The sequence below is a fragment of the Malania oleifera genome, chromosome 5 (genome assembly GCF_029873635.1).
Source record: "Malania oleifera isolate guangnan ecotype guangnan chromosome 5, ASM2987363v1, whole genome shotgun sequence".
Classification (NCBI taxonomy): domain Eukaryota; kingdom Viridiplantae; phylum Streptophyta; class Magnoliopsida; order Santalales; family Ximeniaceae; genus Malania; species Malania oleifera.
In genome coordinates this window covers 92,783,193-92,796,937 of record NC_080421.1, presented here as the reverse complement: position 1 = coordinate 92,796,937, position 13,745 = coordinate 92,783,193, and the positions used below count along the sequence as shown (strand labels likewise).

The 13,745-nt window shown below is 36.8% G+C and overlaps 1 non-coding gene across 1 annotated transcript; it reads right to left on the bottom strand.

Annotated features, from left to right (window-relative positions):
• Positions 1–59: 59 nt before the first annotated feature.
• Positions 60–131, bottom strand: TRNAW-CCA (transfer RNA tryptophan (anticodon CCA)). The gene has a single exon. It is a non-coding gene; the product is annotated as a tRNA-Trp (tRNA).
• Between the last annotated feature and the right edge of the window lie 13,614 nt (positions 132–13,745).

Here is a 13,745-nt window from a genome sequence, read left to right as displayed (position 1 = left end):
GTCAGGATCAGAGAGGGTTATGCCACGTGAAGAGGAAAAATGCGCAAAAAAATGAAAATTGAACCCGACGTGAATCGAACACGCAACCTTCTGATCTGGAGTCAGACGCGCTACCATTGCGCCACGGATCCACTCATATTCCATGACTACACTAAATAATATATATCCTTACCATTTAGAATACCATATGCAAAAAACACTACAAAATCCATACTTTCATTCACACTAGTATTTTTAATGAGAATAAAAAAAATAAACTGTCTTGTTTTCTTAAAATATATATTTTAGGGTTTATTGCTATTAAATTAATCTTTAAAGAATGGGAGCTTTGCATGGCAAAGGTTCACTTGAATTTGTGTTTGTATGTAGATTTAGAATCCTACACAAAATAATTTTTAAAAAGCATTTAATGAGGGATATGTAAGACATTAATTGCCTCAAATAAAATTATAATCATATTTGTTAAAATAATATGAAAGGTCTTTAAATAAAATTTGTTATCATAATTATAATTATATTTTCTGATTTATGATCTCAGAATTTTGTAAAACTATATTGACATCTCAGAATATGAGAAGTCTATAATTATAATATAATTATGATACATTATTAATCACTTGATGGAAGTGATTATAAAAAAAAGGTTAGGGGTTGGTCTTATCTCAACCTATGATGCTTATACTAAATATATCCATCAAATTAAGTTTAAGCATAAGGAAGAGTAAGGGTTGTGAGATAGAAACACAGTTTGAAATATATATATTTGGAGGTTATGGATCAAGGTATATTTTATTTTAACGTTAATGATTGTAAAATTAAGTGTTTCGAAAATCTTAAAATTATGATGTATGAATAATGTTTATCATGTTTAAACTTACATGTGGTATTAGAGTTGAGTTGTAGAAACTCATGATTTTCGATTATGATTAAAGGTTCATGTTTCGTTAAATTTTAGTTTATGAATCAAGGCATAGTAACATTCTATTTTTCTAAGACATAATAGTGTAAGTATGGTACGTCTTGGTTAATAAAATCTGACAATGCAGCACGTCTCCAAACTTATTTTATGTGCATTGTGTTTAATTCTGTTCCGCCATGATACTTCTTAAAATCTATGTAATAATAATGATGGTATAGAATGTCTGATGTGATAGTAAATATATATAATGTTAATGTATGCTAATATGAATCAACAAGTATTTTGCCAACATGTTTACGTTACAATATTTTAACATTGTGATGTTATAAAGTTATTTGATTTTAATCACCAAAAGTGACTAAATCATTAAGTAAAGTACTCATGTGTTTGATGCTAGAATGATATAAAATTATTATAAGATATTAAGAATCACCCAAAGGTCGATTAATTATTCTTATAATATAAGGATAATGTTTTGGTAATATCATTATGTATTATTATTTTATCTATTTATCCAAAGATAATAGATACTTATAATGGATACATATAATGTTACCAAAGTAATGTTAAAATTTAAAATTTAATTAGCATTATTTTAAAGCTCTTTACATTAATGTTTTTTCCAAAGGAAAACATTAATATATTTATGTTTGTAATCTTATAAATGTTTCATTCAAAGCATTAAGTATGATTAATTCTTGCAGTATCTGTGTCTGAATCGTTACACTTGCATGTTTCATCTGTTCCAATGTTTAATGGGTTGAATTTTGCTGATTAGAGTAAACAAGTTCAATTTCACCTCATTGTATTAAATCTTGATTTGGCACTCTTAAGTGATCAGCCTGCTGCTATTACTGATTCTAGCAGTGCTGAAGAAATAACCTATTATAATAATTGGGAAAAATCAAACAAATTAAGTTTGATGTTTATGCGAATGAGTGCTGCAAATGACATCAAGACAGCTATTCCCAAAACTGAAAGTGCTAAAGAGTTTTTAAAGTTTGTGAGGGAGTGTTCCCAAAAAGCAGATAAGTCTCTTGCTGGGACATTAATGGGTACGTTAACCACCATGAAATTTGATGGTTCACGTACTATGCATGAGCGTGTTGTTGAAATGACAAATATTGCAGCAAAACTAAGACTTTGGGAATATAAGTGAATGAAAATTTCCTAGTTCAGTTCATTTTAAACTCATTACTGACTGAGTATGAACCGTGTCAAATGAACTATAACACCATGAAAGATAAATGGAATGTGCATGAGTTGCACAGTATGCTAGTTCAAGAGGAAACACAACTGAACAATAAAAGAATTCACTATATTCATTATGTGAACAATCAAGGAGCTGAAAAGAAAGTAAAGAAGCATGGAAAGGGGAAAGGATTTTTAAGAGATAATGAATCCTCTTCTCATATCCAGAAGAAGGTATCAAGTAAGGACAAGTGTCGTTTCTGTGGCAAACCTGGACATTACCAGAAGTACTGCTTGAAATGGAAAGCTTGGTTTGAAAGGAAGGGTAAGTCTAGTGCTTATGTATGCTTCGAATCAAATTTAACTGAAGTTCATTATAATACTTGGTGGATTGATTTTGGATGTACAACTCATGTTTCTAATATGATGTAGGAATTTCTTACAATCCGGAGCATAAACCCAAATGAGAAGTTTATCTTCATGGGGAACAGAACAAAAGTGTCAGTTGAAGCTGTCGGAACTTATCGTTTAATCCTAGACACTGGTTATTGTTTGGATTTATATGAAACTTTTTATATTCCTAGTATTTCTAGGAATTTAGTTTCATTATCTAAATTGGATGTATCTGGATACACTTGTAATTTTAATAAAGGATGTTTTAGTTTATTTAAGGATACCTGTATGGTTGGTTATGGTATGCTTTGTGATGGATTATATAAGTTAAAACTTGATAATCATTACACTGAAACACTTTTAACCTCACATCATAGTATTGGCAATAAACGAAGTTTAGTGAATGAACGATTTGCTTACTTATGACATAAATGATTAGGTCATATTTCCAAAGAAAGACTGGAAAGATTAGTAAAGAGTGAAATACTTCCAGATTTGGATTTCATTGACCTTGACATTTGTGTAGATTGTATTAAAGGAAAGCAGACAAAACACACAAAGAAAGGAGCCACAAGGAGCACTCAACTTCTAGAAATTATACACATTGATATATGTGGACCCTTTGATGTAAATACCTTCAGTAATGATAGATATTTCATCACCTTTATCGATGATTTTTTACATTACGGATATGTCTACTTGCTATGATAAATATCAAGTAGTAAATGCTTTGGAGATTTATGCAAATGAAGTTGAAAGACAATTAGACAGAAAGGTGAAAATTGTTAGATCTGATAGAGGAGGTGAATATTATGGAAGGTATAACAAAACTGGACAACTACTTGGTCCATTTGCTAAATCCCTTAAAAAATGTGGTATTTGTGCTCAATACACAATGTCAGGTACACCAGAACATATTGGTGTGTCTTAAAGGCGTAATAAGACTTTGATGGATATGGTTAGGAGCATGATAAGCAGAAAGTCTTTACCCAATTCATTGTGGATGTATGCTTTAAAAACTGCCATGTACATATTAAACCGTGTTCCCAATAAGGCAGTTCCAAAGACACCATTTGAGCTTTGAACTGGTAGGAAACCAAGTTTATGACACTTGTGTTGTGAAAAATGGACGGATCGAATAATGAAGATATATAGCGGAAGTAAAAACAACAAGTGAATAAAACTACACAACCAGAATCAACAACACAAAGATTTAATGTGGTTCAACAAAACCTACATCCACGGAAACAATGACACACATATTTCCACTAAGAAATCAAGATGTACACAATACACTTCTCAAAATGATCGACCACCCTCTCATATATGCCCAAAATAACATATATAAAGGTTTCTCGGAGGTTTCCCCCCGCTTGCCCAACCACCCAACGTTTAAAATCCAAAAATTCTGAAAAAACTACTCACAGCCTAGGTGCCTCTCATCGACGAACACAGGGCTTCGTCGACGAGACCATGAAATCTGAAAACACCTGCTCTCGGTAATTACTTGTCGACGAACTTCAGAGTCTTCGTCGACGAGCCTCTGCAGTTCCCTCATTGACGAACACAGGGCTTCATCGACGAGTCTGTGCTGCTGTCCAAGTATAAGAGCCACAAATAACAATCTCCACCTTGGCGATTATATGTTAAAAATATAAACAGCTCCACCTTGAACTTAAAAACGTTAGGTTTGGGCTTGTCTCCCTTTAATCACTTAGAGACATGAAGCAAGTCCAAGCAATGCTTGAACTTATCTGAAGTAATTGATTTGGTCAAAATATCTGCTGCATTATCAGAAGTATGGACTTTATCTAACACAAGTTCACCCAAAGAAATCAATTTCCGAACCCTGTGAAATCTCACATCAATATGCTTAGTTCTAACATGACATACCTGATTCTTCGCCGAGTAAATAACACTCTGACTATCACAATGCAGCACCACACCATTTTGTTGTATTCCCAACTCTCTAACTAAACCAGTAAGCTATAAGGCTTCCTTTGCAGTTTCAGCGACTGCCATATATTCCGCCTCAGTCGTGGATAATGCAACCAGAGACTGTATCATGGATCTCCAACATACCGGTCCTCCTACAAGGATAAACACATATCCTATTGTAGACCTTCTGTCATCCATATCTTCAGCATAATCTGCATCAACAAACCCCATAATTGTAGGACAACTCTATTGCTTGCCGAACATGATGCCATATTTCGATGTACCCCGCAAGTATCTGAATATTCATTTAACGACTTCCCAATGCTGCCTTTCTGGATTAGAGAGAAACTTGTTCACCACGCTTAACGCATGCGCCAAATCTAGCCTTGTACATACCATGGCATACATTAAACTCCCTACAGCACTAGCATAGGAGACCTTTGACATGTCCCAAATTTCCTCATTCGAACTTAGACAATCTACAGTAGACAACTTAAAATGATTCGCTAAAGGTGTACTCACCGGTCTTGTATCATTCATGCTAAACCTTTCCAACACCTTCTGCACATAACCGCCCTGAGATAACCATAATCTCTCTGCAGTCCTGTTACAGCGAATCTCCATCCTAAGTATTTTCTTGGCTAAACCAAGATCTTTCATGTCAAATTCCTTATGCAACAGATCCTTTAACCGATTCACCTCAGTTAAATCCTTTGCAGCTATCAACATGTCATCGACGTACAATAACAAAAAAATAAGAGAACCATCCTCAAGTTTATTCACATAAACGCAGCAATCATACTCACACCGTTTGTAGCCAATCTTAATCATGTAGGAATCAAACCGTTTATACCATTGCCTTAGAGATTGTTTCAGCCCATAAAGAGACTTCTTTAACCTGCAAACAAAATTTTCTTTTCCTGATTCAATAAATCCCTCTGGTTGTACCATGTAGATTTGTTCCTCAAAGTCACCGTGAAGAAACGCTGTCTTCACATCCATTTGTTCCAAATGAAGATTGTAATGAGCTACCAACCCCAACACAATTCTAATAGAAGTATGTCATACCACTAGAGAAAAGATCTCATCATAATCTATTCCCTTCTTCTGTGAGTATCCTTTTGCCACCAACCGTGCCTTGAATTTTTCTCCTTCCTCTTCTGAAATTGCTTCCTTCTTCTTATACACCCATTTGCACCCTATCAGTCTCTTTCCATCTAGAAGCTCCACCAAGTCCCAAGTTTGGTTCTTATGCAAAGATTCCATCTCCTCAATCATTGTTTCCATCCACCTATCTTTCTCCTGGCTGTGCATTGCCTCTTGAAACGTAGTTGGATCTTTGCAACAAGTAAGAAAAGCATAAGATACTAATTCATCAAAACCATACCTTGATGGAGGCCTAATAATGCGTCTGGATCTTCGTATAGGAATATCGTCGACTTGCTGGTTTTCTGAGCTAGAGCTCCCTGCAACCACGGGACCATGATCGTTTTCGTTTCCCTGAGCTTCCAACTCCACCTACACAACATGTTCATCACTGCCTCAGCTTTCTGGCTTCTGTTTCTGATCATCAAACTTTTGAGTACGCTTCACTATAGCCTTCTCATCAAAACTACATCTCTACAGATCACCACCTTGTTTGCCGCCGGGTCTTATAGCTTATACCCCTTTACACCGTCTAGATACCCCAAGAGGATGCAACGACGAGACTTTGGATCAAGCTTTGACCTCTCCTCACTAGACACGTGGACATAGGCTGGACACTCGAATACCTTCAATCCAGAGTAGTCTACTGCATTTCCCATCCAAACCTCTTCCGCACTTTACCCACTAGTGATGCCCTTGGTGATTGGTTTACCAGAAAACAAGCCATACTAACTGCCTCGGCCTAGAAATTCTTTGGTAGCCCCGCATTCAATTTGAGACACCGAGCCCTATCAGCAAGAGTTCGGTTCATCCGTTCTACCACACCATTTTGCTGAGGTGCCTGGTGAATTGTAAAATGTCTCTTGATGCCCTGCTCCGCACAAAATTCCATAAATCGAGAATCAGTGTACTCAGCCCCATTATCCGACCTTAAGTATTTGATTCTCCTCCCTGTCAGATTATCTACTTTAGCCTTCCAAATCTTAAACTTAGCAAACGTACTAGATTTGTGACGCATGAAGTAAACCCAAACCTTCTGTGAGTAGTCATCAATGAAACTCAGGTAATACACATGTCCAGCCTTTGATGCAGCTCTAACTGGGCCCTAAACATCTGAATGTACACAGTCAAGAATTTCTTTTGTCTTATGAGTAGCTAAACTGAATTTTGCTCTATTTTGTTTTTCAAGAACACAAAATCTACAAAATTCCAATTGACATGATTTCAAACCTTTCAACAAATTTCTTTTGTGTAGTTCTTTCATGTCATGTTCTCCTATATGACCAAGACGCATATGCCATAAAACAGTCTCATCTGATTCAGCATCCACCGCTGCAACTCCACCTACAATAGTAGTTCCTTAAAATGTGTAGATATTTCCGTCCGGTTTCTGTCCTTTCATTACAGTTAGATTACCTTTAAATATTGATTACACGCCAAAACTGCGCAATTTGGCACTTTAATCCGATCTTTACGGCTTATATGTTTAATTAAATGTCCAAATTAGTCCAATAATTTAATAGAGTGCCAAAATTATCATTCTTGAATTTTATTGTGCAATTTACAAATTTTTGATAATTTTTTATCGCAAGAAAAGTCTCGGGAACCAAAATTGACACCTGTTCGTATTTCGTGCATAACTTTTCCATCCGAGGTCTAATCGAAACGATTCAAATTTCTAGAGAAAGAGGAAAGTATTATATACAAATTTCGTGTTTCTAGTTTTGTAAGAAACTGACTCCAAGAAGGTCAAATTTGGCAGTGAAACAAAGAAAAAAGAAAAGAGAAGAAACAAGAAAAGAAAAAAAAAATAAAGTGGGTCGGGTCATGATGTGACCCGGCCATGCAAGTGATGCAGCTGGGCGCTACAGAGGGCTGTGCGCTGGACTTCAAAGAGGAGGCTGGCCTGAGGTTTTTTTTAAAAAAAAAAGAGTAGGGCATTTATTGTAAAAAGAAAAGGCTTTGCTTTAAAAAAAAGTTTTTTTTTAGGGTTTTCTTTCTTGCCTTAGGAACCAGCGCCGCAGGGAGCAGCTGGTGCTTTGGGGGGAACCCGAGCTCCTCACGGCTATCTCTTCCTCTTCATTGATCTCTCTCTCTCTCTCTCTCTTTCGAGTTATTTTATTTTAATACATGTTGGAATACTATTAAATCTAGTTGTTTTTTATTTATTTATTTATTTAATGCCACCATTGAATTTAAATTTCAGTTGAATTATTTATATTAATTGCTTTAATTGTATCTTTTGTTTTGAATCCTAAGTGTTTGGTTGAGTTAATATTTATTATTAAGTTTAGTTGTTTCTTTATTTGAAATTTTTGTTGGAATGAAATTTTATTTGAGTTGTTCCTATTGTTAAAGTCAGTTTGTTCCCCTTTTTATTTAATGTCAGTAAATTTAATTTAAGTTAGATTATGTGTTGAATTTGTCTTGCTGCGTTTTACTTCATTATCATTGTCACACTTATTTTAATATTTAGTTTGGGTTAGCTATTGAATTGAGCATTTTTGTTTGAGTATTGTTAGGTTGTTATTTCATCATTTTGTTTAAGTTTGTCATATAACTTAGTTTATTTTTGTTTAAGATCTTGTTTGCTTTATTTCTTTATTTAGGTTATTATCATATTGAGTTTAGTTTGTTTTTGAATGAGTCTTGTTTGCTTTTTTTTTTTGGGGTCAAGTTATCATTGTGTTGAGTTGGGTGTTTAATCTTAAGTCATTAATGAGGTTTAATTTTAGTTTATCTTTGTTTAGTTAGTGAGTTGTTTGGTTGGTTTTATGTGTGCTAGATTCATATTTTAGGTTTTGCATCATTTAATTTCATCAGAAAATCTCAAAAACTTCAAGATTTTGAATCTGAACCATGTTCAGTAAAATTTATTTTCTTAATTTCCTTTTTTTGTTTTGCGCTAGTTTAGAACTAATCTGCATTCCCCGTGGAGACGATTTAACCTATTTGGGCTAATTATTACACGACGTAGCCCCTATACTTGGAATAGCTTCCAAGCTGCTCATTTTTCGAGTGAGTCAAGTTTTTGGCGCCGTTGCCGGGTAGTGTCAGAATTAGTTTTAATCTAGTGTTTCTCCATTTATTTTGATTTATCTCATAATTTAAAAACACAAAAAAATATACAATATTTTCAAAAAAAAAAAAACAAATTTTTTTTTTATCATGTTTGACTGTTGCTATGTTGGTGACTGTCTACTGTTTGGGTTGATGTTTGATGCCTTGGGTTAGAGACATTTCACATAGGTTATACCAACTGTCACCTAATACAAGTAGTAGGTTTCCTATTTTTATTGTAAGTGAGGACACTGAAATTGATTTGAGTGATCTTTTTGAAGAGAATTTTGAGGAAACCATTGCTGAACCTCCACCTACACCTCACACCTTGAAAGACTTTTTGCAGCCTACACGCACCACTACACCATCCTCCATTGTTTTGCCAAATAATGCACCGAATTTCACCATTAAGCATGTTATGTTGTCAGTAATACTTCAGTTCCACGGGATGGATTCTGAGAGTCCTTACCAGCATCTGACCGATTTTGAGTTGGCATGTACTACCTTCATTACTAGAGCAGGAACCGATGAATACATTAAGCTTTGTTTATTTCCTTTTTCCTTGAAGGATAAAAAGAAGATCTGGTTTAATTCTCTAAAACCTAACTCTATTTCTGATTGGATTGACATGCAACGGGAGTTCTTACATAATTTTTTTCCTTTTTAGAGAACCTAGTTCCTACAGGAGCAAATCAGTTAGTTTATGCAGAGAGGCGATGAGACTTTCCAGGCTTGTTGGGAAAGGTTCAAAGAGATGATTAATATTTGTCCGCGTCATTTGTTTGAGTCTTGAAGGCTGGTAAATTATTTATATACTGCCCTAACTCCTGATTGTAAGCAATTTGTTCAAACTATGTGTAATGGGGAGTTCTTTACAAAGGAACCAGATGAGGCACTAACATTCTTTGATTACTTAGCTGAAAGTACACAACAGTGGAATACACGATCTGATCGGGCACCAATGGTAGTGCAACCTCTCAGGGCAATTGGTGGTGGAGGTTGATATGAGATAAAGGAGGAATCTGATATCTAGGCTCGTATTGGTGCATTAGCTAGGAGGGTAGAGGTTATGGAATTAGAGAAGGTGAAAGCAGCGAAATCAGTGAGGTGTGCTCTCTATGCGCCGACTCTAGCCATAAGGCCCAGGATTCTCCAATCATGACGGTAGTGCAGGAGAGTAGGTCTGATCAGATTCAGTCAACAAATTGGGTTAACAGAGCTCCCAATTAGTCTTTCTCAAACACTTACAATCCGGGATGGAGGAATCACCCAAATCTTTCATGGAGGAATGATCAGGCTGGTCAATCTTCTTCATAGTTTCAGAAGCCTCCCCAATCTTTTGCACCCCAGTCTCAACATCCGTATCAGCCACATCCGATTTCTCAACACTACTCACCTCCAGGGTTTCCATCTAATGTTGCACCCATTCCACCGAAAAGGTCTCTTGAGGATACTCTTCAGCAATTCATGCAAATTCAAGACACAACTAACAATGAAGTGCTTAGGTGCCATTAATAAGATCAGTACACAGTTGAGTACCTTAGAGAAGGGGAAATTTCTAGCGCAGCCTCAGCCTAATCCTTAGGTATACCGGCAGCAACAGTAGCCAGTGCATAATGTTTTAGGGGATTCTATTGAGATGGCAAAGGTCGTCATTGCTTTGAAAAGTGGGAAGGAAGTCCCCCAACCCGAGATATCTACTGAGAGGCAAATAGTTACCTTGACACCGAAAGTTGCAGTGGAGTCAGACGAGGCCCAAAAGAAACCAGAGGAAGTAAGCCAAGAATTGAAGAAGTCAATTGATGTGGAGGCCGAGACTAGTAAGGACTACCAAACTATGGTACCCTATCCCCAGAGGTTGGTAGCTGGTCAAAAGAACAAATATCATACATAGATTCAGGAGATCTTCAAGCAGGTGAAAATCAATATCCCACTTCTGGATGCCATGCAGCAGGTTCCTTCATATGCGAAAATTTTAAAGGACTTGTGCATAGTGAAGAGGAAATTGAATGTAAAAAAGAAGGCTTTCTTGACAGAGCAAGTTAGTGCATTGATATTGAGTGAAACTCCTCAGAAACTCAGAGATCCTGGTTCTCCCACCATCACCATTATGATCGGTAAATCTCGCTTTGGGAGAGCTCTACTTGATTTGGGGAGTAGTGTAAACTTGCTACCATTCTTGACATATGAGCAGTTGGGGTTAGGTGAGCTGAAGAAGACCTCCATTGTGCTACAGTTGGCTGATAGATCAGTGAAGGTACCACGGGGTGTTATTAAGTATGTATTGGTTCAAGTCGATAAATTCTACTACCCGGTGGACTTTGTGGTTTTGGATATGCAGCAGCCTATCTCTACCATTTCCCAGGCACCTGTCATACTTGGACGTCCTTTCCTTGCTACCTCCAATGCGTTGATCAATTGTCGAAGTGGAGTGCTGAAGCTCACATTCGGGAATATGACATTGGAGATGAACGTGTTCAATGCTTGCAAGATGCCTAGTGGTTGTGATGACTCCGAGGTACGTACAGTTGATGTGATAGATGATTTTGATATTTCAGAGTTGTTATCTGTGTTTGGCTCTGACAGTGCATTTGAAAATGACTCTCCCGAGTAACCTGACGTTTCCGATGAGACAGTTCTTTTGTCTAGAGAGTTGACAGAATCTGAGGTGCAATGCATGGAGATAGATGGTTCCCCTCAATTGTTAAATGCAGGTTATATGAGTAGTTGGCGTAAGCCAAATTTTGAAGCTCTTGACTTACCAGAAGTCATGAAGTCATCAGAAGAAGAAGTCCTTACACTTGAGTTGAAGCCACTACCTGAAGACTTCAAATATGTTTTTTTGGGCCCAGATGAGGGCACATTCCCTGTGGTAATTTCTTCTCATCTTACTTTGAAGCAGGAAACTAAGTTATTGCAGGTATTGAGGCAACATCGAGGAGCAATAGGCTGGACTATTGTAGACATCAAGGGGATTGATCCTGCAATTTGTACTCACAACATCTTTCTAGAAGGAGATGCAAGGCCAATTCATGATGCGCAGCGGAGATTGAATCCAACCATGAAAGAAGTGGTAAAGAAAGAAGGGCTGAAACTATTAGCTGCTGACATCATCTATCCCATCTCCGACAGCAAGTGGGTAAGCCCAACACAGGTAGTACCAAAAAATTCTGGTTTGACTATCATTGAGAATGCTAGTGGAGAGTTGATCCCATCTAGGAAAGTAACGGGTTGGAGAATGTGCATTGATTATTGTAAATTTAATTCGGTTAGCCGAAAAGATCACTTCCCGTTACCCTTCCTAGATCAGATACTCGAAAAAGTAGCTGGTAATGCTTTTTATTGTTTTCTAGATGGTTTTTCTAGGTATTATCAAATTGCCGTAGCACCAGAGGATCAAGAGAAGACCACCTTCACTTGCCCCTTTGGTACTTACGCTTTTCGCAGGATGCCATTCGGATTATGCAATTCACCCGCTACTTTCCAGTGCTGCATGATAAGTATTTTCTCTGACATGTTAGATGAGATGTGTGAATTTTTTATGGATGATTTTTCTGTGTTTGGTAAGTCTTTTGACACTTGTTTGAAAAATTTAACTGCTATCCTAAAAAGATGTGAAGAAAAGAACTTGTTGTTGAATTGGGAAAAGTGTCGGTTTAAGGTAAGTAGTGGTTTGGTACTTGGCCATTTAGTTTTTAAGCGTGGCATAGAGGTTGACAGAGCCAAGGTAGAGTTGATTTCCCAATTACCTATCCCTAAGACAGTCAAGGATATTCGTTCTTTCCTTGGCCATGCCGGTTTCTATAGGCATTTCATTCAGAATTTCAGTAGTATTGCTAAACCATTGTGTTCTTTATTGCAAACTAAGACTGAATTTTTATGGACTGATGCATGCTAACAGGCTTTTGAGAAACTGAAAAAATATTTGACTATGGCACCCATTATGCAACCCCCTCGGTGGGACTTGTCATTTGAGATTATGACTAATGCTAGTGATTTCGCCCTTGGGGCCATTCTTGGTCAAAGAGTTGGTAACAAGCCTTCTGTCATATATTATGCAAGTCGTACCTTGAATGATGCTCAGAAAAATTATACCACCACTGAGAATGAGTTGTTGGCTGTTGTGTTTTCTTTAGAAAAATTTCGCTCTTATGTCATTGGATATCCTGTTATTATTTTCACTGATCATTCTGCGTTGAACTATTTATTGGCAAAAAAAGATGCTAAGCCGAGTTAATAAGATGGATTCTACTTCTTCAAGAGTTTGACATCACCATTCGAGATAAAAAGGGAGTAGAAAATGTTGTAGCTGACCATCTTTCTCATTTGCAGCTACTTGATATATACGTGTCCCTTTCCCCTTTAAATGATGATTTTCCTGATGAGCGTCTTTTTGTAGTGCCGCGCGCTCCTTGGTTTGCTGATATTGTGAACTACCTTGTCATCGACCAAATGTCAGACCATTGGCTGACCCAGGACAAGTGTAAGTTCCTAGCTGAGGTAAGACATTATTATTTTGATAATCCATACCAGTTCAAATATTGTTATGACCAGTTGGTGCGTAGATGTGTTCTAGATGATGAATTTAATTCCATGATGCATTTTTGCCATGGTGGGACATGTGGAGGCCACTTTGCTGCTAAGAAAACTGTTTCAAAAATATTACAAAGTGGACTCTACTGGCCCACCATGTTTAAAGATGTTGAAAATTTTTGTAAAGCATGTGAGGCCTGTCAAAAGTTAGGAAAAATTACTGCCAAGAATGAAATGTCTATGTCCCCCATATTGACTCTTGAGATTTTTGATTGTTGGCGTATTGATTTTATGGGACCTTTTCCCATTTCTTTCGAGCATTCTTATATTTTGATTGTTGTGGACTATGTTTCTAAATGCGTGGAGGCAATACCTTGTGGAACCAATGACCACAAGGTTGTCATATGTTTTCTCAAAGAGTTATTCGCACGCTTTGGCATGCCCAAGGCAATCATTAGTGATGGAGGGTCCCATTTCTGTAACAAACCTTTTGAAAAACTCATGCAAAAGTATGTAGTGACCCATAAGGTCTCTACTCCATATCACCCTTAGACTAATGGTCAAG